This window comes from Mycteria americana, chromosome 1 (assembly GCF_035582795.1).
Source record: "Mycteria americana isolate JAX WOST 10 ecotype Jacksonville Zoo and Gardens chromosome 1, USCA_MyAme_1.0, whole genome shotgun sequence".
In the NCBI taxonomy this organism is placed as follows: Eukaryota; Metazoa; Chordata; class Aves; order Ciconiiformes; family Ciconiidae; genus Mycteria; species Mycteria americana.
The window spans coordinates 79,973,199-79,998,344 of record NC_134365.1 but is presented as its reverse complement, the minus strand read 5'-3'; the positions used below and the strand labels follow the sequence as shown (position 1 = coordinate 79,998,344).

The following is a 25,146-nucleotide window of genomic DNA, read 5'->3' as shown; positions in this document are numbered from 1 at the left end:
TTTGTCAGGATTTTGTCAAATTTCTTTTCTTTACAGCCTGAGCGCTTTAAGGCAAAACTGCTGAGTTGCCGAGTAAAATTAAAAGCTGAGTTAAACTCAGCTGACGAGCACAACATAGATTTTTTCCATTAATTTTAAAAGTACGTGCGCAATTTATCACCACTTTGTGGTGATTTATAGTTCCGTTCAATGGCTCCAAATATCAGATGGCAAATACCAAAAATGTAAATCCAGCTTGTCTAATCCAGAGTTTAAAATATTCTTGTGATGTCACAAAATGATGGCTTATAAAATATTTTCATTTAATTAGGAAGCACTAAGAGGATTTCTGCAAGGAAAAAAAAAGCGAGGAAGCTCACTTTGAATTATTTATGTGCTGTGAACTATCATGATTGCAGCTGAAGCTTTTCACGTGCAAAAATGCAGGCTTTGCTTGCTTTTCATTTTTAGGCCCTAATTCTGTAATTATTCAGGCATGCAAATGCCTGTGAATGGGGATTAATTATGCAGGTAATCAAGGTTTTATTCTAAGTTTTAAAAAGCAAAGATTGTCTGATCCTATGTACAGTGATGCTGACACTGTGTTCATGCACTGAAATACTATTTTAAGGTATGATAATGGTTTGGGAATGGTTTACTTCATGGCAGTAAAAAGTGGTATGGAAGAATTCGTGCCTCGTGTAAACCGAGGAAGGCAATTCCTTGCAGCACCGCTATGGTCAGCTGGCACAACTCGCTGTCCTGCAAGAGAGAAGGACGTCCGCCGCCAGGACCGAGTGCTCATCGTCCCCTTCCTTTTGCAGTGATGTGTACAAAAAGATGTACCGCGGCGTGCGCCGTGAAGAAGTGGGGAGGTTGGAGACTGTTTCAGATTGGGAAGAGTGGGCTCGGGAGTGGGAGGCAGGAGGAATTAATTACAAATTAATTCCACCATTTGTAGAGCTGAGCTGGCCTCTGTCAGGGGTGCTCCCCGGTGTCTCCAGGGGTCTGTCTCCTCCAGGAAGGTGCTGCATTCATTACACAGCGTCGTGGTGCTTTATTTAGCTGCCCTGTTCCCACTTGCTTTGCGGACACCAAAATGGCGTTAAGCGTCTCGGTTTGGGTGCCCAAGCACACAAATCTAGCGGTGGCAGACTGTAACATGGAGAAGCTCAATTTCTGTACATAAACCCTGCACTGTATCATTTAATAAATGATGCTGTCAGAAGTGCCACAAAATAACACCAGCAGTGAGCACCAAAAAATTTTTGCAGCTGTAATCACACTTAGATACTTCAATTAGCAATCCCTTATTTAAAGCTGACGGTTTTACTTGTATAGTTTCCAGATACAGAAGCGCCATTGTGCCTTTAGTATGACTTATCCCAGTAGAACTGTCATTTGTTACAAAATACCTCCTCCTGACCCTTCAGACTAATATATTTGAAAGCAGAGCTGAGCTTAAGTCCCTGAAAATAGCGAGGCTCAGGGCAGGGAGCGGTGGAGACCTGGCAGGCTGCCGCAGCAGTGCGGCCTGCCGCCATCCCGCCCTGGGCCATCCGTGGAGCCATCTTGTGTGAGGCGGTGGGGAGGTGGCCGGTGCCTGTTTCGGGGCTCGCTCACAAGCTGTCCATCACTTAGGTGCTTCTGGCTTTAAGGTACGGTGAGTTATAAAGTCAAGATGTCTGGATTGGCCTGTTTTGGGTACTGCTTAACCATGATTCCCTTCGATCAGTTAAAGAAATAAAGCCGTACCCTATAAAATGCCTTTTTGGAGTTGGAGAAAGGGAGTTGTTGTATGCCTCTGTCAAAAGAGCTGGATCTGACGAGTTAAGGAGTAACATTACTTTATTTGTGGACCAAGGAGAAGAAAATTAGGTTTATTTTAAATGCCAGAGGATTATTTTAATATATTAGGACAAGAGGTAGAGGTCTGTGGAATGGGCAGCCCAAGTCCTTTGGAGGCCTCGTGGCTCTTTCATCTCCCCCCCCCCCCCGAATTCCTACTCCACTCCAATTGTTCGAGGCACCCTCTGGGCAGCAGGGAGGGGTCCATGCCATTAAAAAAGCTATTTTATTTCAGACTGACAGAAATGCGCTACAGCATCTGTCTCATGGACACACAGCAACTAACAAAACCTTTTAGCTTTTTCCTACCAAAGTAGTTTCCTCAAGCCTCCCTCAGCAGCCACTCCTTAAAGCAGGAAAAGGAAAACCCAAACCCTAACCACCTTTCCCCCACCAACTAATCTGCTGGCAGATATCCAACAGCAGAAACGGACCTCTTACTTTCACTGACATTTTTTTTTCTTTAACTCACTGATGGAACTGGTGATTAAGCAGCATTTGCAGTGTGGCAGTTCTGACAATGTTAGAAGGAAAAGACAGCATGGGGGATACCGTACAGCAGGGGAAAAGTCTACACATTTTATAACCAGGCATATTCAGATGAACATCATAATGAAATTAATTATATAGAAAATTATATAGAAAATATTTATAGTAAGTACAAATTTACTGTTTACAAATAGTAAACAGCCTTCTCAAAGAATAGAAATAGCAATGCTCATACTAATCAGTATTAGCATTATTATTGGCATAGTGTTTTTCAGCCAGCTTGAAGGAAGACATCCTGTTATGAACAGAACAGGTTCAAGCTCATTCTTTGTTCTGAAGATAAGTTCTGCAATCTAAGAAAAACTGCTTAGAAAAGGAACATGATTAAAAGAAATCACTAGAGAACCTGCATGCTTGCATCTTCTGGTGACATTTACTTGAGATAGGAAAGGAGGGGAAAGAGAAAGAGAGAAATTAAGCTCACAAAAAATGTGATTATTTTGACAAAACATGATGAAATGTGAAGAAGAAAAAAAGCCATCATAAAAATGCACACAAAGGAGAAAACCATCAACACTTAGTACTGGAATTACGACATTCTATTTACTTCACTATAAAAGTAAGGTATCATATATTGTCCTGCTTTTAGGACAGTTTACAGATGGTTTACAGAATGCCCACACTCAGGACTTGCAAGCTATAGGGTCGCATGCTGTGCTGTAGTTACATCAACGTAGCCATCACGGTGCAAATCCCTTTGTAGATACTGTAGTATTGGTGTGACTTCTGAAGAAACTCCCTGCCTAGGGACAAAAGGGGGTGTGGGGGGGTCAGACATCTCCTCTTCTCCCTTATGTCGCATTCAGTTTCTCAAAGCATTGTTTCTCCTGCCCCAGGGGTGGAAGCCACTTCCAGCTTTGGGTTGCTGGAAGAAGAAAGGCCAAGGAGCTGATCTTCAATTGTATGGAGTGAACAGCAACAGATGGAGAAGTAGGAGACAAATGAATTGTTCCTTCCCTTCCCTTTCTGGATCTCTCTCTGGATTTAATTATCCAGTGATTTTGTAGCTGTCAATTGATGGATGTGCAGTCTACCCATGCCTGCTGGCTAATCCACTTTGGGGCTGTATTAGATTGGTTGAAAAATGATTGAATTAGAATAATATTCTGCTGTAACATAAAACAATAGTGGGAGAATGAGGAAGTCTATGGAAAAAGTATTACTGGTATCAACAGAAGAAACTGAGTTTCAATTTCTAAGGGGTAAATCTGAGTTTCAGTTACATTAGTGCAGCACCACAGAAAGAGTTAGGCTTGTTCTTATGAGATTGAGAATTACATAAAAGAAAAAATGAGAGACAGAAAAAATTAGCAAAAAAATAATAGAATATATGGTCTTGTGGTTTGGTAGGAATCCAAACAGAGGATATTAAATTTGGTTTGTGTGGTCAGTAGCATCTTGTAAACCCAGATGCAGAACATAGAGAGTGGTAAAACAATAACAACTGGAGGAAGAGAAATGGAAAGTTGTAGACCTATCAAAAGAAATACAAGTGAGCTTCTTTAAATGAGTACGTGAGGTTTACACAGCTGAGACTTGTCTTATGCCATGAGAATTCTCTCTTTGTGTGAAGTTTTTATTAAATGAATCATGCTTAAATGAAAAAAAAAGAAAAAAACAACACCAAAACCCATAATGGTGCATAAACCGGCCTGTGTTTTGACACTGTGTATCCATTCTCATGCTCTTACCTCTGAGTAATGATTTACACTTAAAGCAGTGATTTGGTCTTGAGCCCTGAGTAAAATGAGGGATACTCCATGTATCTTATGGTCTAAGGAAACTTGTTTAGTATATATATTTTTTTAATATTTTGTGCTTAGTGCAACAAACACGCTGTGTAAAAATTGTTTCTGCATCAACGGTATGCCTTTATCATCCTGAATTGTTGCCTCTTAGATATATCTACATACCTGTATCGCCGTTATCTTGGTTGAATTGAATCTGACTCTTCCATTTTCTCTAAGTAACTGGAAAAAGAAAGTATTTTTTCATACAGACTCTTTGCATACTGAGAAATAGAAATAGAAATAGAAATAGAAATAGAATAGAATAGAATAGAATAGAATAGAATAGAATAGAATAGAATAGAATAGAATATTTCAGTTGGAAGGGACCTACAACAATCATCTAGTCTGACTGCCTGACCACTTCAGGGCTGACCAAAAGTTAAAGCATATTATTAAGGGCATTGTCCAAATGTCTCTTAAACACGGACAGGCACGGGGCATCGATCACCTCTCTAGGAAGCCTGCTCCAGTGTCTCTGGAAACTTGAGTGCTCTTAGGAAAGATAGGTAAATCATTATTTTAGTATCCAATGTTTATGAAGGGAGTAGAAATGGTCACTGAAAGCAGAGGCCTTGTACTTCCACAAATTCCCTGAACAAGCCAAGAGTGAGTCAGGGAATATCAGTATATCTATCTCACAAGATACATATGGTGTCTTCAGCAAGATATGCCCAATCTCCTTACTTGTTTCTGTCCCTGGGAGGAAATGGTAATTTTTCCCTGTCTCACCCATATCAGTAGTCAAACAGATAAAGAAAGGAAGGCCTCTGAGGTGAGAACACCACCAGCAATATTCCCTATAAGGAGCAACAACTGATGTGGTCACTTGTGTCTACAGATGACTTCTTCAGAAATGCCTTCATTACAAATTGTGCAAAAGTGGTCAATACCCTGCCCTTTATGTAAGAAACTGTTAACAATCTTGTCAGTAATAACATGAAAACATCCTCGTTGCTTTTTGCAAGCCATGAAGACAAAGGTCTGGCTCACAGTTTTGGCATTTCCCATTCAGCAAAGCTGGCTCAAACATCCAAAGAAGGTGGTATATTTATATCCTTTGGCTTTGTTATTGCTTCTTTTGTATCAGCCAAATCTACTATGATCCCTTTAGCTTTTGCGTCGCTAGTAATACCACTGCTGTCTTTCATAGCACTATGAGCAGTTAGCAAAGCACGTAGAGAAGGAACTAGCATGAATGTCCCCACCTCCTCGCTGAGGCAGGAGGCGCAGTGATGGAAATGACTCACACAAAGTCATTCAGCAGGCCAGTGATTCAGTGAAGACTAGCACTAGGCATGTCAAATTCAGTATACTCAAATTTCCTTAATGTCATGACAAACTACATGAACAATGACTAGCTGAAGTAACCTGTGACAAAGAATTAAAAGGCAGAAGGCGCCCACTTTCCAATTGTTAAGATTTCTATGGGTAAGGCTTGTATTATTTCACTACTTTATCAGCAGGATGCCTTGACAGACAAACAATGTAATACACTTAAAACAACTGGAACTGAGTTGGTCTGTCAGCATCTACAAGACCGTCAGAAAAGCCACACCAGTCTGAAGGAGAGGTAACAGATTCTAGTTTCAAAAAGGGAGCTATAGCCATGGAAATTATTAGCAGAAACAGGGTCTTGCAGATTCCAGAATTGCTACATTTGCTTTAATTTTTATTTTCAAAATATAGTTGTTGAGTTACAAACAGTTGAGTTACATTTCTTAGAAATACCAAAGAAATGCTGTATTTCCTGTATATTTTTAATACAATGGCTCATTTTACCAAAGTGCTTCTCTTTCATTTGGTTCCAAAATCTTTCTTTCCTGCACTCCTATTACAGTTAACACATCTCTTCTCTTTTCACTGTCTGCTGACTCTCTTCTGCACACCATTTTTCTCTTATATCACTGTTCTTTCCCAGTTTCTCCGGAAATTACTACCTTGCATTTTCTGTTCTCTTACAGTCTTTTTTTGTCAATGTGTAAGTAGGTGTAATAGCCACCCTTAAAGCCCTTTGCATACTTACTGTCCTATATCGAATTCTTCCAAAGCATATACTTGTGCTACATAAAGAAAACAGATTTCTCTGTATTATGACACCGAAAAGTAAGATTTATTAATAGGGCAATCTTTACATGAGCTGACACAATGCAGTTCTAAGGAATGACAGACAATTAAGATTTGGTTTCCCCATTACAAAGGAAAAGTACCCATACAACAATAGGAAAGTCGAAAAGAAACTTCTAGAAAATTGCGCGTCTTTTTTTTAATTACCAAAAGTAAATGGACACCCACAGCTGTCAGCCAAAAGAGGGGTCTTCCCCTTACCTTTATGCTCCATTGACTGTGAGAGACATTGTCTGTAGTCAAAGTGGGACACTGCCTTTAGAATCAGACCAAGTTATGACTTTCTAAAAGAAGAAAAAAGGGAGTGAAACAATTGAATAAGGAGATTTAGCCAAGGGACTGTGTTTGGTAAAAGCAATAAATACGTTCTCAGTTTACGGCTCATGGAGACTCAGTAGACAATAGCGTAACAATCAACTGTTATATGAAAGATCCCTGTTACACCAATCAAGGAGCAAAAGGCAAAAGACCGTATTAGCTCTGGCATGCACACAAACAAGCCCATGATGATGCTGTGAATAAAGCTTTCTATCACTTTAGAGGAAATAATTTACTCAGCGTAAAACTGTCCTGCATCCAGAGACCCTGCAGACAAAATGTGAAATGGTGAGGAACATCCCACAGAGTGGTACTAGGTTTTGGGGCTCTACTCTAGATCTGGAAGGGTGGTGAGGACTAATCATTTAAGCTTGGTAATCAGCAATTCTGTGTTGTGGTGCCAGCTTGGGGAGGAGGATGTCTAATAGATTAATGGAGGAAACAAGAGCCAGTCTAGCAGTCAGGATTCCTAGATTCCTGACTGCATTTGTTCTCTAGCTAGACCAGGCAATAGACAGGCATTACGAATAGGAAGAATTATCATTGGCTTACATGCATTGTCATATATACAGAGACCATATCAAAACATTTCCTGATGTGAATTACGTTACATTTAAATTGAGGCATTTTCTTTGTTTAGGACCCTATGAGCGAACATAGCTACTTTACAGCTACTCTTTTTTATATAAAAAATCTCCATGGACAGATGATACTGCCCCACCATTTCCTACTAGCACAAGCAGCATTCGTTCTTAATGTTTATATAATAGTATCATGTAAAGGTCACAAAGCTAGTCTCCAGTTTACTCACCCTTGTAGGAACAAGTAGAAAAAAGTCATTGTCTGCACCCAAAGAGGACTGAAAGAATTTCATTTATACCCTCATGTGAAACCTGTCCATCCTACAGGAACTGTTTATACTTTCTCCAAAGATGCCCCAATTCTTCACTTTTCTGGAGGCACAGGTATGGGTGCACAGGTGCAAGCACAGTGGCACCTATACCTATTTCCCCCTTCTTTTAAAAAAGCAGAAAGATAAATTGATTCTAGAAGCCACAGAGAATTGAAGATTTTCTACTAAGGCAGGGTCATGGAGGCTTTGTTTGCCGAAGTGATTAAATAACTGATTTTTGGTCCATACTTTACATGTTTTGCCATCATGGACGGTACCACAGGAGCCCAGCATCTGCCAGCCCAGTGTCTTACAAGATTTGTTTTGCATGCTTCCTTAGGTAACCTGTCCTCATGCTTTACAGCTTTCAGGGAGCACACTGGGGGTGGCAGGGGTGGGGGGGAGACAGGGGCTATGGTGGTCGCACAATGATTTCAGATAATGCAGGAGTGCAGGTGTCACGCCAGGAAGGCATAATGGGGAAGCTGCTGCCCTTTTGGGCCCTTGCCCAGTAAGCCTGTGCTTAGTTTGGAAATAATTTTTTTAACATCCTTTATAATGCATGTAAGATACGTTAGGGCTGCATCCAAAAAAAATGCTCAGAACCTTCAGCTCCAAAGAAGGTGATGAAAGAGTAGAGGCAGTCAACACCACTTAAGATTTAGACCCTGGTCTCTACAGAAATCTTGTACTGAGATTAATCAGACACTGGATTCAAGCAAAGAGTTAAATCTTAAAACTAAAGTATGCACTTTTAAACATCTCATAAATTGCTTATAACTGCACAAAATACCGCAGGGTGCATGTGAGCACCCCCACATGAAGCTGAATTGCAGCCAGATAAAATATCCTGCAGCTTTTGCTAATAATCCTGATGAAAGAGAGGCTTATTGTAATAGAAAGAAAATGTAGCAAAGATTTGTAGATAAGTGATCATTATAATTCAGTGACCTGGGGGAGGACATGACACAAACAGCATTATTTGATGAATCGTTGAAAACTGTAAAGGGAAGAGTGGCAAACTTTTCTAGATTGTTTCCAAAGTCTGGCCATTTCTGTGTAACTAAGTTAATGTATCCAGTACAATTATACCATAGAACGGCAGTGTGACAACATAGCTAAGTTAGTCAAAGCCTGATGCACAGAGGCAAAGATTAAAATACCAGTGTAAAACGGACAAATGTTTTGGAAAACAGACACAAGGGTGAATGTAGTAAACTTAGTTGGACACAGCTTTATAAAACTACTCACTAGGCATCATCTTCACCTGAAAACCTCCTTAATGGGCAGGGTTTTTCTGATTTAAGACAGCAGCCATAGATCGAACTCTTAACAAGTAGGCTAATGAATGGACATATATCTCAGCACTGTCATTACTGTAGCTTTAAATGAATTGCAGTCCCTCCTAGGTAAGAGCAGTAGATGGTCCTTGATGATGGCTGGGTGGGAGAGACAGGAAGCTAAACAAACCCATGTCCTCATGTTTAGGTTGGCAACATTAGTATCATCAATTCTGTACTTTCAAAACTAATGCCTGGACTTTCCCTCCCCCCACTCCCATTATTGGATTTACTTAAAAAATCAGGATAATTGAAAAAATAGCCATTTTATATGTGTTTTCTTTTCTTAGGAAGGAGGGGGAGGGGGGGAAATCACATTTAGGAGTTTTTCTTGGCATCTCACATGTTTGGAAAAAAAAATCCAGAGGTTCTCATCTCGTCTGTTATTTAAAAACATGAAGCATTGGAAGGTATGCAATTAGCTTTTGAAATCTGGCAATGATGTACTGTCAAGTGTATATAAATATGGATCATCAGAGTAATTTTTAAAAACAACATAAAAAAAATTGAGAGATGCTACTTTTATTCCAAACAGGAGGGCACCCATTCATACAGATTTATCCCAAAATAGTAAGCAGTATACAATAAAACAAATTAATATTTTCAATATGAATAAAGCCTATAAAGTCCTGTATTTTTATGCAGAGATGGTTATCAAGTCCATTAATGAGTTATTCTTAGGAAAAAATGAATGTTTAAAAGCTCAATTACAAGATATAAAATATGACCCAAACATATGGCTGCTGTTATAAAGTTTCTTACTGGTTGCTGAAATCTGTTTAATATTTTCTTGATATGAGAGGAAAAAAAGATGCTGTCATATGGTTTTCTGCACTTACTGTTCGCCTTTCAGGATGTTTCCCTAACAGGAGACTGCACCAGACAGCTGGAGCTGTTATAGCAAGAGATGGATGTGCACTTTGACACTAGCCCTGAGATTTCTGGGAAATGTAGTTTAGGTATAAGAAAGAAAGAAAAAAAAAAAAAGGTGGGCTTTGATACGGTTATTTGAAATTAGTGAAATTACAAGATCTTTGTATGCTTAAATGCAGTGCCGATTTACTGGTCTGGTGGCAATCCCACAGAGGCGTATGTTTCTTCTGATGACGGAAACGCATTTAACGGTTTATCCAAGAGATTATAAGTAATACCTTTGACATCAATAAGGGGAACTGCTAAAGAGGATTCACATGATTAAGCTGTATCACCAGTGATACATTGATAAATGAAAAAAGAAGTAAGCTCATTCATGTTGTGGTCAAGCCAATGGGAAATGAGTAATCTCTACACTGCTCAAATTAGAAATGACTAAATTCTCTGTCATTGTCTAGCAATGAGGCAGGGGCGTGGATGGATGGAGATGAAGCAGGGTAAGTGGAAACCTCACTAGACCTTAGAGTTCCAAATGTTGACATCTGACTCAACTGGAAGAGAGAACCATTGTACTGTTTTATTTATCACTAATGCTTTTTTCTCCCCTGTATTTCTCCCACTTCTTTTTTTAATGAGTATTGCTAGTGTATACCTTTGATGATTCTTACCAAAATGCCTCAGCTTCTTACAATGAAAAGTACCTCTGCAGAGGGTTACCTGAAGAAGGAATCAAAAGGACCTGCAACTCTAGACTCACGACCTAGCTACATGTAATAGGGATGAAGCTGAGATCAAATGAGCGGACAGCTGCAGTGGCAGAAAGGCTATAGTAGGGCCTGGTAGTTTTCTGTTTGGTAATTAAAGGGTAAGAATGGTTCTGTCATATTTCTGCAAGGAAGCAATCTCCCCTTAGCATTGGTAGAAGAGTGCCATGCTCCCTATCTACAATCTCATCCCGTAACTTGGCACTGTGGCCGCTCTGGCCTTACCTACACTGGGATGCTGCCCCAGTGACAAACACCGTGTGTGTCTCCCTCTATCTGAACCAAGGCAAAGATGCTGTTTGCCTTAGCGAGATTTCAAGCTTTGTTCCTGTGATGCAAATAATCATTTCTAAGTGGTATTTGAAATCTACAATCATGCCATTTCACTGGGACAAAACATCAGGCCAAATATACAGACTAGGTTTGGCTGTAGTCTTCGCAGGCTGATTATCAATGCTTATTGGTTTGCAACTCATAGAAGCCAAAAATAATTTTGCATCAGATGGCGTAAGGTTACAATAGAAGAAGATCAGTTAGGAAAAAAGACTCTCTCCTATAGAGTCCTTAACAATGTATAGCTTCCCTTTTAATATTATAAACACACTATAGGCAGGAAAAAAAGCTGAATATATCATTCAGACATCATAAAACTATTCAGTCACCTAGCTTTTGAAAAGAGGATTTTAAGATGTAAGTGTAATCTAAAACCACCATAGTATCTTTTGTACTCATCGTTTGAAAAAACAGATAACTAAAAAGATGTTTTAGAAAAAAAGATCCCAGCCATTTCTGAGAATATGATTAGAAAACATGACTGGAGCATGTAAATCACAACAAAAACTACTTCTGAGTCCTGATTTTCCTTTATTGCATCATAGGTAGTTGTTGACTTAGAGACCTGCAATGGGTCCTAGAAAAAGAGAAGAGAAGGGATTCCTCTTTAAATAACACAAAAACTACAGCAAAAGATTGTGCTGATTACAGATTAAATTACAGGACTAAATTTATTTTGTCGTGATTCCAGTATAAACCTTGCTGAACTCAATATTTGGTTTGCATTCATTTGGGCTGCCTTAGCAGGGCTACCTTAGGCAAACAGCAGACTTGGGTTCAATGAGGTTGTCTCACTCTAATACATTACCTGAAGCAGGGAATGAAAGTTGTTCACAGAGTTTCAAAACCTGAAGTTTGAAACCTTAAGTCTCTGAATTGCTGACCTAATTAGAAATGTGCAAAGACTCCTTTTATTAGATTTTTTTTTCTTTTGTGAGGACCAGTATGAGGACTTGTTACTGCAGGATTAGGATGACATAGTTCACTTCAGGAAATACTCCCTAGAGACAACTGCCTTGGGTGTTCCTCTGAACTCCTGGATACAAACTACATCTCCTTTGGTCAAGCTAGATGCTTTCCAAAACTCTTTCAGAGTAAGTCGGGAAGGTTTATTTTATATCTCACCATGCTTTATGAAAGAGAATAGAATTTTCACAGCACAGTGACTGAAAGCAGAGTCACTGAATCATAGGCATCGTGGCTAAAAGAGAGCTTGTAGACTGATGCTTGTAGCCTGTGGTAGGATCCTGTACTACTAAATTTCTGTAGATGTTTACCTAACCTATCTTAAATCTCGGGAAGATTTTTCCTAATTCTTAAACTAATTTTGTCTAAATGCTGCTCAAATCCATTTATCCCCTGTGTCTGTGGACAACAATTTCTTACCTTGCCATCTTTGCAACATGTTTTTGCACATTTGAAGACTATTATCCTCTCTCTGCTCAGTCCATATTTCTGTAAAATAAACAAACACAGCTGATTCAATTTTTCTTCATGGATCATGTCTTCTACACATCTTCCTTTTGTTCACCTCTGAGTCCCCTCCAGTTGATCTATATCTTTCTTGAAGTATGCTGCCCAGAAGAGACAGTTCATCCATCAGTCTAGGCTTCCTACTGCTGCAAAGAATGAAAGGATTAGTTCATGTACAGCATGTACATACAACATGCATGTTTATTCACAGTATTTAACTTCTTTTGGCAGCTATATGATATTGCTGACACACATTCCATTTTAACTGCTGGACCTGTTTCTGCAGAGAATCTTTCAGACTAACATAGTCAATGGAATAAGAAGCCAGTTCATGAAGAACAGAAAAAAAGATCTAAAATTGTATTAAGTGCAGTGCAACAAAGCCAGTAAATACACAATTAGTAAGGGAGGAGTTAGTGAGAAAGTCTGTTAGTTCCATTTCATGCTGGCACCCCAGACACATGTAATGTATCTAATTATACATTTCTGGGGTTTAAACAATGCCTCTCAGCTTTGATGAAACAAAAAGTAAACAAAAATTTTCAAACGGGGATTAACCTGAAAATGTGAAACATATGAAGCAACTGAGCATGGACACCTATGTTACTTATTAATCTAATTTGGTGTCTGCTAAACTGACAAAATATTAGCAGGCTTAGGAATTACAGGAAGACAGATACCCTGAGAGGCAGAACATATTCCAGGTAATGAGATGTAAAAAAGAGGAAAGAAGAGGAAGAGAAATAGGGGATGGAAAACAGAAAGGAAGATAAATGAAAGCCAGTGATAACCAAAGGTGTAGACAAAGGCTGTTTTGTGTAACGCCAAGTGAGAGAACAACTAAGAGTAGCAGCAATGGAATGCTTAGTTACTATATATGACCAGATTCAAACCTTGACCTTAGTGCAAACTTTCTATTGCCATTAATGGCCACTGTGCTGGACGTCTTGCCAGATGTATGCTCCAAAAGCATAAACAGCATGTAATTTGCCTGCTCCCATCAGATGAGTTTCATACCCTTCTGCTCAAAAGACCAGATGACTGAGAACAGGGCTCGGCATCAGAAGCTCACTGACGGACATCTTAAGAACGTCTTAAGAAAGCTCTAGAGACAGAGAGTGGGCTTGGGAATCTCTCAGAAAGGATGGCCATCTTAGACCTCGGAAGCAATTGGGTAAATGAGAGAGAGTTGTTTAAGAAAAGACTTCATGTGCAAAGGCCTGGTAACGTAAATATAAAATATTAAAGACTGGTAGGAAATATATATACACACTTAACATAGACATTTGTAAAGAACATGTGTAAATTGTGTGTAAGATCCTGGTCAGATATAAGATACCTCTCCTTGTATGCTTCTTATTTTCATTTTTCTTCTTTTAGTTCTTTTCCTCTCTTTCTTTTTCAACCACATATACTCTGTACGTTTTCCCTGAGGAACATTTTCGTGCTTCTATTTTCTTACGGTTAGATTGGGGGGGGAGGTGGGGGCTTCATCTACAGTTGCGTGGAGCAACAGTGCCAGACAGTGGCTGGCTGGGATAAATGCAGCTGGATTTTCCCTGTCGTTAAGCCTTTGGGACCTGTAACAAGCATACTAGTTACCTGTGATGGATCTGAGCAGTACAGAAAGAAGAGAAAGGCACGCAAAGCAGCCTGTCGCAGAGGAATTATCCCTGTTGTCTGCGTTCCCCAGAAATTTCACGGGATTTGTTCTGATTTTGAACACTATGCTTGGAAATAAGCTCTAGGCAAGATGATGTGAGCTGTGACTGACAGTTTAAAATTCCTTTCGCCTTCGGCACTGCTCATACTTTCATTTACAAAGCTTTACAGCAGGCTGTGAAGCTCTCCACATACTGCGAGGATTGCTCCTCCTGCTGGGACAGAGTCCCCTGCCCATAGTAGCACTACAGCACTGTGTCCCTTGTGGCACAGTACGGATGATGTGCAGTCTGGAATGAAAAGAAACCCAGGCCTCGGCCAGTGAATCTCATTCCTGTCATCTCCTTTTTTTGAGGCTGACACCCAAGTTACCCTTAAGTAACTGCACACCCAATAGTTACCTCCTGTTGACTAAGCTGTCAGAGAAATTCAAAGTCGCCAGCCTGACTGGCAACTTCTGAAGGTCACTTGGATTCTCCTCCCTAGGTGCAGAAAAAGCCTCTCCAGTGGAAGGAGTGGAGATAAATGCATTTGTGATGGATTGTGAAAGCTGAAGTCCAATGGGCCTTTGAAATATTTTATCATAGGAACCATTTTATCAAAAGGTGATGGGGAGGTATGGGTGTCAGGCAGCAGTGTGGTATAGATGACCTTTCCTTCTGCAAGTTTAGAGGAGTGAATGTTAAGCTTTGTTGGCAGAAGGTCAATGGGTGGAAAAAGGAATTTTCAATCGACTGTATCACCTGCCACGCCAATTATTTTGGATGAGTAACAAATAATGATCATGCACTAGAATAGCATTCAGCAAATGGTTTCAACCCACCTCTATCAATGTTTTTGTATTTATGAATATTACCTTACTTTCTGGAAGTCTTTTAGCATTCCTAAGGTGGTATTTGTTTAAAGTAGTTTAATAAGCTTTATGTATTTTGCCTATAAAGTTGAAGTAACTGTATGAATTTCTGAATACTAATCTAAGAATTACCTATTTTAATATTCTACAGGTTTGGCGTTTTTTAACTCACAGAATTACTAAGCTTCATGAAATCTTCTTATCTGCAGCCTGAGCTTTCAGCAATAGTTAAACCAATATTTGAAGGAAAGAAAATCTATCATTTATCTCCAGCCCAGCATCTCCAAATCAATTAGCTGAAGATAATGATGAAGTAAGGGTCAAAAATACAAAAAGATTTTGCCCTGAAAATGATGCTATCTCCAACCTAGTTTAGACACAACCTAGTTTAGTTTCTTTTGCTGAAACTTCTTGGGTTTGTATGGAAACACAAAAAAGGCTTACCAGCTCAAAGAAGCGAGTAGGACGCGCTAGTCTGAGGGTTAGCACGTAGTCATTGAGGAGACAAAGGTCATCTGAACGGCAGTCCTACTTCCATGGGTTTTGTGAGACAAAAAGCAAACAAACCCGCATATGCAATCTTTAGAGAAGTAACGTAGCAATTAATAGTTGTGTTGCTGATCCCCTCACTCTTTCTTGATCTCCCTGGCCCGACAACAGTCCAATTCCTGTATACGAACTGGCGCAGCTTCACAGTGAGAAGAAGCATGCCCCTCCACGCTGGTTTTCAGACCCACGCCCGGGTTTGTACGCGGGGGGCGGCGGTGTGTGTGTGCACAGAGTAAGGAAAGGCAGCCCACGGACAACACCCACATTTTGCGCTCTTAAAGCCAGCGGCCGCGGCGGGGGCCGGCCTGCTCGGCCCGGGGTGGAGGGCAGAGGCCGGGGCTCGGGAACTGCTGCTTACGATCCCGTCACAGCCCGGCGGGAACGGGGAGCGCCCCCGCGCCCTCCGCCCCCACGGGTCTCCGCGGCCGCCCCTCGCCCGGCCGCCCGCGCCCTCCCCGCCCCGGCCCGGCCGCCCCCGTCGGCGCCGCCGCCTCCCGCCCCTGGGTGGCGGTGTTACCCCGCGGGACGCGGCCGCGCCCGACGCCGGGGCCGCCCCGGCCCCGCTCTCCGTGGCCGGGCGCCGCGCCGGCGTTTGCGGGGCCTGGGGCGGCGGCTGCCCGCGACTGCCCGCTGCCGCCGCCGCGGCCGCCTCGGCCCTGCCGCTGCGCCTCCTCCCGCCCGGGCCGGAGGGGAGGCCTTTGCGTCCCCCGCGCCTCCCACCGCCGTCCCGGCCGCGGGCAGCGCCCGCTCCGCGCCCCGCGGGCGCCCGGGGCTCTCGGAGGGGACGTCGCCTTCCAAAGGCTTCGAAAACCGGAAAAAAGGGGGGGGGGAAAGGCGGGGGGGAAAGGGAGGCTGCATCTTGAATGCCCTGGGTGTTGGTTAAAGAGTTTGGATGGCAGCTCTGGGTAAAGTTACGAGGCTCTTGGAGAAATGGTTTTGCAAAAGGGAAACATGGCCTCGTCTTACCTAAAAATCCTTAAAAAAATAGTGGGGGTGAAAAAAAAAAAGTGGTATTGGGTCGGGGGGAAAAAAGACTAAAGGACATCTAAATACAGGGAAAGAGCGTGAAGGGAACAGGCAGCATTTTGAAAGGACGAATTGTTCATAGTTAAGTATTAGGAAAAATGCAGCAGAAGCGGTCTGGAGGAGGGCCGGCGGCCTGCGAGAGCCGGAGCGTTGATTATTAAAGAATAAAACGTGAGGAATGCGGGGGGAAAGGCAGAGCGAAACCGATCAGCAGGGAGAGATAGCGGAGGGCGGCGGGGGGGGCAGGCTCGGCTGTCTCCGGCTGTCCCAGGGGGACTCGGCGTGAGCCACCCCGCAGCAGGGCCCTTCTATGTCCCGCTTCGCTTTCTGCTTCCCCTTCCCAGGGACCGGCTTGGGATCTCTGCGTGGTACCCCAAGGAGACCCCGTTTTCGGGAGCTGGGTGGGTGATGGCAAGGTGCGGGCAGCGTTGACTGTGGGAGTCATCTAAAAATGACCTGCGATTTCACACTGCATCTCTTCAGCCACGGCAGCCTGGCTGGGCTTTAAAAAACCCTTTGTTTTCTCCGTCAGGATAGATACTTTACGATGAAGTTCTGTGTTCAGCCTCTTTTGCTTGCTTGTCACTGCCTGCTTTCCTTTCAGCCTTTACTGGTGTGCGTTTAGCCGATTCTCTTTGAGAGATGCCTAGAGCTATCTGTGTTTACTGTTACTACATGTATATAAATGTATAAGTGGGCATAGGTGCACGGATTTATCCATATCTATATAGCTTAACCACAGCCCACAAACTTGTGTTTGGGTGCTATTGAAGCATGCATATGTGTGCAGCTATATGCCTCCAGACAGGCACACGTTGTGTAGGAGACTGGAATAGGTAATTCCACAGAATGCAGGAATAAACTGAGCAGCTCAGAAATCAGTGAGAAAGAAAAAAAGAAAAGAGAGAGAAAGAAAGACAAGACAGAGAGAAAGAAAGAAAAGACACAAAGAAAAGGAAGCCTTGCTTGACTGTTAGTGTCCGAACACAAAGTGAGTTTTTGTCTCACCGATTAATCTCCCTAGGAGCAGCAAACTGAATATCCTAAACTCGTGTTAAAAGCCAAGTATATCTGTTTCTCAAAGGAGGAAGAATGTTTTCTTACGGTGGAAAATGAAATCAAATTTAGTGACAGGCGTTTGTAAGTGTGCAACAGGGTCAGACGGGCAAAGAGACATAGTCTGGACACACATGCACATCGCCTTTTAGGGTACGGAGCTGTAAGCAAAGGGGGGTTAACGCCTGCCTCTTTTTGGTTAGAAAGAAGTGGGGGGGGGAGAAGGGAAAAAAAGTTGTAACCATCTCTTTTACGAAGTCCATACACTGCAAATCCAGCCACGTTACCATACTAGAGGAAATGAAAAAATGCTTCGGTTTGAGAGGACGAGTCCTTTATTTCCCTTATTGGATATGTTTCATGTGTTTTCCCCAACACTCCGGCTTAAGGCCATGCCTTCTGAAACACAAACACAGGCATAACTCGCACACGCACATGCACACAGACAGATAAGATATGTATTAGATCCTGACACATACGGGGTGGGGGGAAGAGCAGGAAAGGGGGGGGGGAGAGAGAGAGATCCTCCTACCTGGAGCCATAGATTGCAAGATACGTAGTGTTACCTGGGGAAGTCAGAACAAGTAAAAACACATTGAACTTCAGGGCTCTATGAGGCAGTTGATCAAGATCAGTGCTTGCTCATTTTCTCCCTCAGACTGTCTGTCTTGGGTTTTTGTTTTACCGTTTTGAGCAGCTCTTTCTATTTTTTTCCTCCCTCTTTAGCTTTAATATTGGAGCCGGTCTCGGTCACCATGGCTCTGGGAAGAGCTGCTGATCTGCGCGGTGCTGATTTTTTACAGTTCGGCCGGCTTTGCTCCTGGGTAGCTTCAGCAATGCTCTTGACTGGGATTTAATCGACAAGATCAGTTCGACTTTTTGTGCAGTTTTTATGGCTCAGTCCATTCTCTAGATCATGCACAGAAACTTTCGGAAGTGGATTTTCTACGTGTTTCTATGCTTTGGAGTCATCTATGTCAAATTAGGGTAAGTCCTTGTGCACGACAAATCTCCTTGGCTTTTGGATCACGCTAGTACAGAGTTGTGAACAAAATGTTGCAAAGGGAAAAAAAAAAGGGGGGGGGCAAAAAAAGAGGCAATTATTTCTCTCTCTGCCTCCCTCTCCCGGGTGCCCAAGCAGTGGCAGCCCCCAGAAGCAGGCCCGTGTTTCTCCCCGGTCCCGGGGCAGCGCGGCGGGCTATGCCCGGCTGCGGGGCCGCCCAGCGACGAGGCGCTCCGGCAGCGCCGAGCCTGCAGGGAGCCGGTCGCGGGTGATGACGGATCCTTTTATTTTGTACTGCTTAAGCGAACTTAAATATTATCTCTGGCGTACAGTACCCTTAGGAAAAAAAAAATAGAAAGAAAAAAGCGCAGCCTGACAGAGTTAACTCAGCCGCTGCTGCTGGGACAATAGAGCAGAGCTTAAGTATGAAAAAGGCGAAAGGGGCGGGAGGAGGGGAATCCCTGCTCTGAACCTGCACTCAGGGATTTGTTTTATGCAGGCCTAGGCACAATTTGCCTTTCTATCCATCACGCGGACGTGTTGAAATTAACTTGACAACTGGTCCGGCTACCTCAGCGCCGAAGCGCCCGGGAAGCCGAGCGGGCTCCGCCGACGGGACCGGCTCGGGGGCCCGCAGGCCGGCTGGCAGCGGGGGCTCCCGGGAAGCCGGCTGTTTGCGCCGCGGTATCTGATCACCGCGATCGAGATCACTCTGTTATTTTAGTCGCCAAGTTTCTCCCTCTCTCCCTCCGCCTCTCCCCCCGTACCTGTATGCCCTTATTAATATTGCTCGTCGCAGTAGGCTGACTTGAGTTGAATTTCCACATTCCTGAGCCCCAGCCGAGTCCTTACCTGTCGAGCTACAAACTCTTTAAAGATCCTGACTTTGCATAGCTGCGGGATTTTTTTTTTTAAATGATCAAGAATGCATAAGGTGAGTTGCAATCCAAAAACGCTCGTTCCCACCTTGAAATCAATACTGGGAAAAGGGGGGAAAAGGGGGGGGGGGAGCCAAAGGGCCGCCCCCAAAGGCGGGAGAGCGGCGGCAATTCCCCGGAGGGACGGGCAGGCCGGCCGGCAGCGCGGCTCGGCGCGGCGGAGCACCCCGTCCGGTCCCGTCCCGTTCCGGAGCAGGAGGGCAGCGGCGCAGCGACAAGCGGGGAGCCGCCCGGCCCTGCCCGCCCGGCCTCCGGGACCTGCTGGGGCCGCGCAGCCCGCCCGCCCCGCCGTCGCCGCGGGCGCTGCTCCGGGCACGATGCGCGGCGGGGACAGCCCCGTCCCCGCTGTCAGCAGCCCGGGCAGCGGCGGGGAGGAGGGGGCTGGCGGGGGAAGGGAGGGAATCTGCAAGAGGGAGCACGCCAGAGCTGCGGATTAAGGTTACACCGCGGGGGGAGGAATTAAACCAGGTTCCTCAGGGGTGAGAAGGGAAGCGGCGCCGGCCGAGCAGGGTCGGTGCCCCCCGCCGGGAGCTCCCCCTGCCCGCTCCCTCCCCCGCTGTGGGCAGCGAGGGCAGGGCTGCCGGCGAAAGCCACGGGCTGCCTTCCGGAGGGTCCCCGGCAGGTTGCTCGGCGGGCACCAGCCGGATTGCATCCCTGTGTGTGCTTGCTTATTTGTTTGGTTTTGGCACGGCTCTCAGCCCGCCCCCGCAGCCACAGGTGCCACCGCGGGGGCCGGCGGAGCACGGCGCTGTCCCGCAGGCGACCCGCGGAGGATGCGCGGAGGCGGAGGGGGCGCGGGAAACGCCCTCCGCGCTGCCCCCTGCCCTGTCCCGGTGCGGAGCCCGCGTCCACCCCTGCCCTGGCCGGTGCAGATGCCTGAGGGTAGCCCCAAATCCTGCCTGCTGGAGCCAGGAGGGTGTTTTCGGTGCTCTAACCTCTGCGGGGCTACATACCTGCGCCGCTCTTTGTCGTAGCTGTGGCCGGCAGCGACGGGATCTGTCGTCCTCCAGGCTCAGGCTGACAGGGGTTTAGTTGAGAAGTGAGTTTGGGGAGGCTGTGCATCCAAAATGAAGCGGTGACGGGGGCACCCCATCTATTTCAATAGCCGGAGGACTTCGTACAACACATCCCTCACAGAGAGGCAGGCGAGCTCAGAGAAAATGCTTTGCAAAATAAGGGTAATAATATCGCTATTCGCTTTCACTGCGGTTTTATTTTTAAAGGGAACAGAAGAGTGGGCACACGTTACAGCCTGGAAGGCAGATCTCTTTTCGAAATTGATTGTGGCTGTTTTAGAAGGGGGTTCGGAGCAAAAATCACAATAACGCTCTTGGACTGAGGCTGGAAGTAAAACCGAGTGGACAGCCGGAACAGTAAAAGCCCTTACAGAAACCTCATCAGATCCATCACCATGCCTGTAAGGCGATGAGGATACTTCACTTTCTCTGAACAATAGGAGAGAAATTTGCTCCGAGATCCAGGGCTACTTCTAGGCTAGGCATGTGGGATGCAATTATTGCCTCTTTCATCAGCCACTGGAACTACCATTTTGTTGAAACCGTATCCTTTGAGTGTAATGATACCTCTTCTAGTGAGCTCTTTGCGTAGAGAAGGGGGGGGGAGATGAAGTGAGATAAAACGTAGTTTGTCTTCCAGCGCTTTAGGTTGATTTTGCAGCGTGAAGGAGAGAGCCATTGTGTCAGCGATGGCAAAGAGGTTCGACTCGGCAGGCTTTTTGTCTTTTTCTTTGCTGCGGAGCACGTGTTCATGTCTTAATAAAACGTGCTAAAAGCTCCACTTTCGGTGGCAAACATGAGACCGAGGGGAGGGAAGATAACTCAGTACATAAGTGTTCACCCAGCTGTTGGCGGGGCGGGGGGTGTCCCATGGGGCGACATGGCAGGGTACCGTAAAGAAGCCGCTATGTCCAGTTAGGCGGAGAGGGCAAGAGCCCGCTCAGGTAGTCCTCCCTCTCAGGGAATTCCCGTTGCTCCCATTTCTATTTCCTATCCCCGAGTTTACTGGAGAGAGAGGCGTGAGGTGAAGCATCCCTTGATATTTCAGTCGACGACGTTTCCGTCCAGGCACCGAAGCGTAAAGCGTCTGCAACCCTGCTGACTCCACGTATCCCCTCGCGAAAATAGATCACATCAAATACTGACCCCGGCTAGCAGCAGGATTGAAACAGAAATATTTCCTGCGAAGATCGCAGAGCACTCGGCTCCAGTTTAATTAATAAATACGTAGGAAGTTAAAAATCACAGCTGTACCACAGATGCAAATCACAGCGGATGCTCTGGGGATGAGTGATGCGATCTTCGGAAAGACGGAGCCGGCGGGCAGTGCCCGGATCAGGGCTCTGCGGGCAAACCCACCCTTTTCCTCTCTATCTTTTCTGCAGGGAAAGCGGGGGGCAGCCGGGCAGCGCCCAGGGGAGCGGAGAGGACCCCTCCTCCCGCGGGGAGGAGGTCAGGGTGCGGTTCGAGGGGTGCAGGCGGCGGGAGCTGGCGCTGCCCACGGGAGCAACGAAAGGCGCCTGCACCCCTTCGGGGGGCGGTGGGGACGCTTCCTCCGTGCCCCTGCGGCAAAGCCGAGCGGAGCTGGGGGCCGCAGGGCTGCGGGCGCCGGGCACGCCGGCCCATCCTCGGGAGGCCGGAGCACGCCGCTCCCTCTGGGGACTCCCGGCGACGCTGCGGCGAGGAACGGGCCGGCCGACCCCGCTCCCCGCCCCTGCGGCGAAGCTCGCCTTGGCTTTGCGGCGTTTGCAGCAAACGCCAACGAAATCCCGCTCCCCTCGCCCGTCCCCGGTGCTGTCCGGCCGCGGGGAGCCGGGGCGCCCGGCCCGGCCCGGCACCCCCGGCCCCGCTGCAGGCAGCGGCTGGGGCGCAGCCTCGACGGCGGGCACCACGTGGCAGCGCCGGCAGCCCCGGCGAGGCCGCGGGGCCCCCGGGAGGAGACCCCCGGGGTCCGCGCTCGGCGCCCCGCACGGTGCGGCTGCGGCACCGGGGCTACCGGGCACCGTCCCCCCGGCGGGACGACACGCTCCCCGGTCCCTCCACGGGCACCCGCCGTCGTGCCGCCGCCGCCGCCACTCTTCGCCATCCCCGCCAGCCAGACATCCGCTAATTTCAATTCCCCCCCGCTTCTTTCCCCTGGCACTAGACTTGCAGCTCGGTGAGCTACAAAAGTACCCGGTTCCGACCGGAAAGGAGTGCCGTGTGTTGCCTACCGGGCGTACCTTCGAAGCTCTTACCGGCTCCCGCCCTGCTCTTGTGCCGGACACTCGGCGGGTTTGGGGTACGAAAGAAACCGCAGCTGGGAATAGACAGATGAAAGAAAAAAAGGAAAGACTTTATTCGTGCCTGCTCTGCTTCATCTGCCCGACTATGGTGTCGGCAACCATTTCAGTGCCGTCCTGCCCCTATTTTGTCCAAAACACACGTGTTTGTGGAAGAAGGAACGACGGATGCTGAAATGCCCGTATTAGGTGTTACGGACGATACCCTTTCCTCCAGTGCCACACCATTTTATTGAAGGGAATATATTCGGCTTCCATCAACAAAACAAGTGCACTTCTCGCTACCCCCGGCTGACATCCGTATGGAAACCATTTGGATGGAATTTAGCAGGTTATTCTTATCATCGTCATCATCATTATTAATTTTCCGACGTAATAACCGGCCCGTGGTTTTCGAATAAAATTTAACTTCCCGAAAAGAAACGGCACGTTTTGGTTTCTTTTATACAAGTTTCCTCCCTCTACACAGCTAAGCTGTGGATAAAACCAGCTTCGATCCGAAAATTGTGGAGATTGGTAAACCGTCTTCGTTTCAGTTGGACTGGGTCAGACTCTGCCAGCCCCAGTTCGAAGCCTTCCAGCACCAGCCTTTACTTTGCATTTTTACAATTCACCTTCCTTTTTTTTTTTCCCCTTCTTTCCCCCAGGCACGTCTTTAAAAGCAGATGCACATTTAAAAATATATCCGAAGCCGAACAAATGCTAGAAATAACACATCAAAAGTCGCTACCCGTTCTCCTAGTTCACGTTCAGCACAGCTGCCCCAATCACTGCCTGCACGTCTGAGAGGCAGAACGGGTATTACAGGAGATACGCATCTATATGTCTCTCTATCTCTATATATGCATACGCACACACACACTTACAGAAGTATAAATACGACGATTTTAGAATCTTAAAGAATTAGAAATAAGACGATTCTGGGATGTAAATAATCGTTGAAAGGCTTAAGCTTCTGTCTCTTGTTAATCGAGATTAGCGTTTCTCAAAAGGACTTTGACTGTCCCAGCGTCTGCACTGGACTTGTAGATGAACGTGGTTAAATGAAACCAAACCCCGAGAAGATTTTTATCGCATATTTGGGCGGCAGACAGAGTTTTTACACCAATCCCGCAATTCCCATTCCATCTGAAGGAATATTTCGTTGTGTCACGGAGACAGCTGCACCCATGTGCCGGGACTGGTTAACTGGAGGAGGTGTTCCCAGGGTGTTTGGGAGAGCTCTTGGTCAAGAAAACTCCTTCAGTCAGTGGGCAATTAACCTGAGACCAACATTTACAAAGCCTACGGACCGAGGAGACTTCGGAGCCTGGTTCTTGCTCATTTCAGCTGCATTTGTGTTAAATTATCCGTGCTAAATTTGTGCACATTTCTCTTTCGGGGTTCGTTTTCAAACCCTATCCCCGGCATCCGCAGCGCACGTCTTTCCACCATCTCTCCCACCACTAAAACTTCTTTTTTTTTCCTCCGAAAAAAAGGACAAGCGCCCAGCGAGGCAAAAAGGAAGAGCGACTGTCTCTTGCACGGCTGGGGCTACACGGGGCGAAGGGATCCCACCCGCCGGAGCGGGGAAGGGTCGAGCATCCCTCGCCCCGGGGCGCGGCGGTGCCAAGGGGCAGGAGCTGCCCGGCTCGGGGGAAAGGCAGGGGAGAGGCAACTAACCTGCCGGGAAACGTCTCTTCGGACTGGCATCTTCTCAGGAAGGAGAGAGGGAGAGGGAAGAGCGCAGACGCCAGCCCTTCCTGCGGGAGCGGCGAGAGGTGCGGGGACCCGGGAGCCGCCGGCAGACGCTGCCGCCCCGGCGAAGCGCTGCGCCCCCCGCTCGCCCCCCTACACCGGCTCTTTCACACCAGCCCTTTCCCTCCCCTTCTCTCACGCGAAATCCAATCTCACCAGGAAGCTACGAGTGTGCGTGTCTTTATTTCTCACTCAGGCGGGCTACGACAACATATAAGCTCTTATTTTTTTTATTATTATTTTTTTTTTGGGGGGGGGGCGGGGAAGATCACCCTGAAACCGGAGCTTAATTTTCAACACAGGGGGCAAGAAGAGCCAAACCCCTGCCGAGGCTGGAGGGACGGCGGAGCCCTTCGGGGGAACTGGGGCAGCCGCCCATAATAAAGCAATTAACCGAGAGCGGAGCTGGGAGCTGCCAGCTCCTTCAGGATCTCTCCCAGGGCGAGCTGAAGGGGTGCCACGGCAGACGCAGGGAGCCCGCCGCCCGCCGAGCGCCCAGGGAGAGCTTTAAAAATGCCCCACGAAGCGGGTGAGGAGCGCTTGCGGAGCGAGGCGTACGGAGAGGGCTCAGCCAGGGAGCACGGATTCATCGCAGCCCGGGCTAGATCAGTGTCTCTCCATTGTCATCCTCCCCTTTAAAAAAAAAAAAAAGGGAGAGGGAGAGAAAAAAGTAGGCGGATTGCAGTGACTGACTGCCCAATGGCAGCCCCGAGTCTCAGGAGAGTTACAGAGAGAGGGAGA

The 25,146-nt window shown here is 46.3% G+C and overlaps 2 long non-coding RNA genes across 3 annotated transcripts; one reads left to right on the top strand and one right to left on the bottom strand.

Moving 5' to 3' along the window:
- Positions 1–185: 185 nt before the first annotated feature.
- Positions 186–9,746, bottom strand: LOC142412410 (uncharacterized). The gene is made up of 4 exons (XR_012776477.1): positions 9,680–9,746; positions 6,492–6,574; positions 4,290–4,346; positions 186–1,801 (listed from the first exon to the last, which is right to left on the bottom strand). It is a non-coding gene; the product is annotated as an uncharacterized LOC142412410 (long non-coding RNA).
- Positions 9,747–10,178: 432 nt separating this feature from the next.
- LOC142412419 (uncharacterized) lies at positions 10,179–24,375 on the top strand. 2 transcript variants are annotated; one of them, XR_012776481.1, is made up of 3 exons: positions 10,179–10,210; positions 18,156–18,416; positions 24,147–24,375. It is a non-coding gene; the product is annotated as an uncharacterized LOC142412419 (long non-coding RNA). The 2 variants fall into 2 exon arrangements; XR_012776482.1 differs by lacking the exon at positions 24,147–24,375 and adding an exon at positions 18,932–18,966.
- The last annotated feature ends 771 nt before the right edge of the window (positions 24,376–25,146 follow it).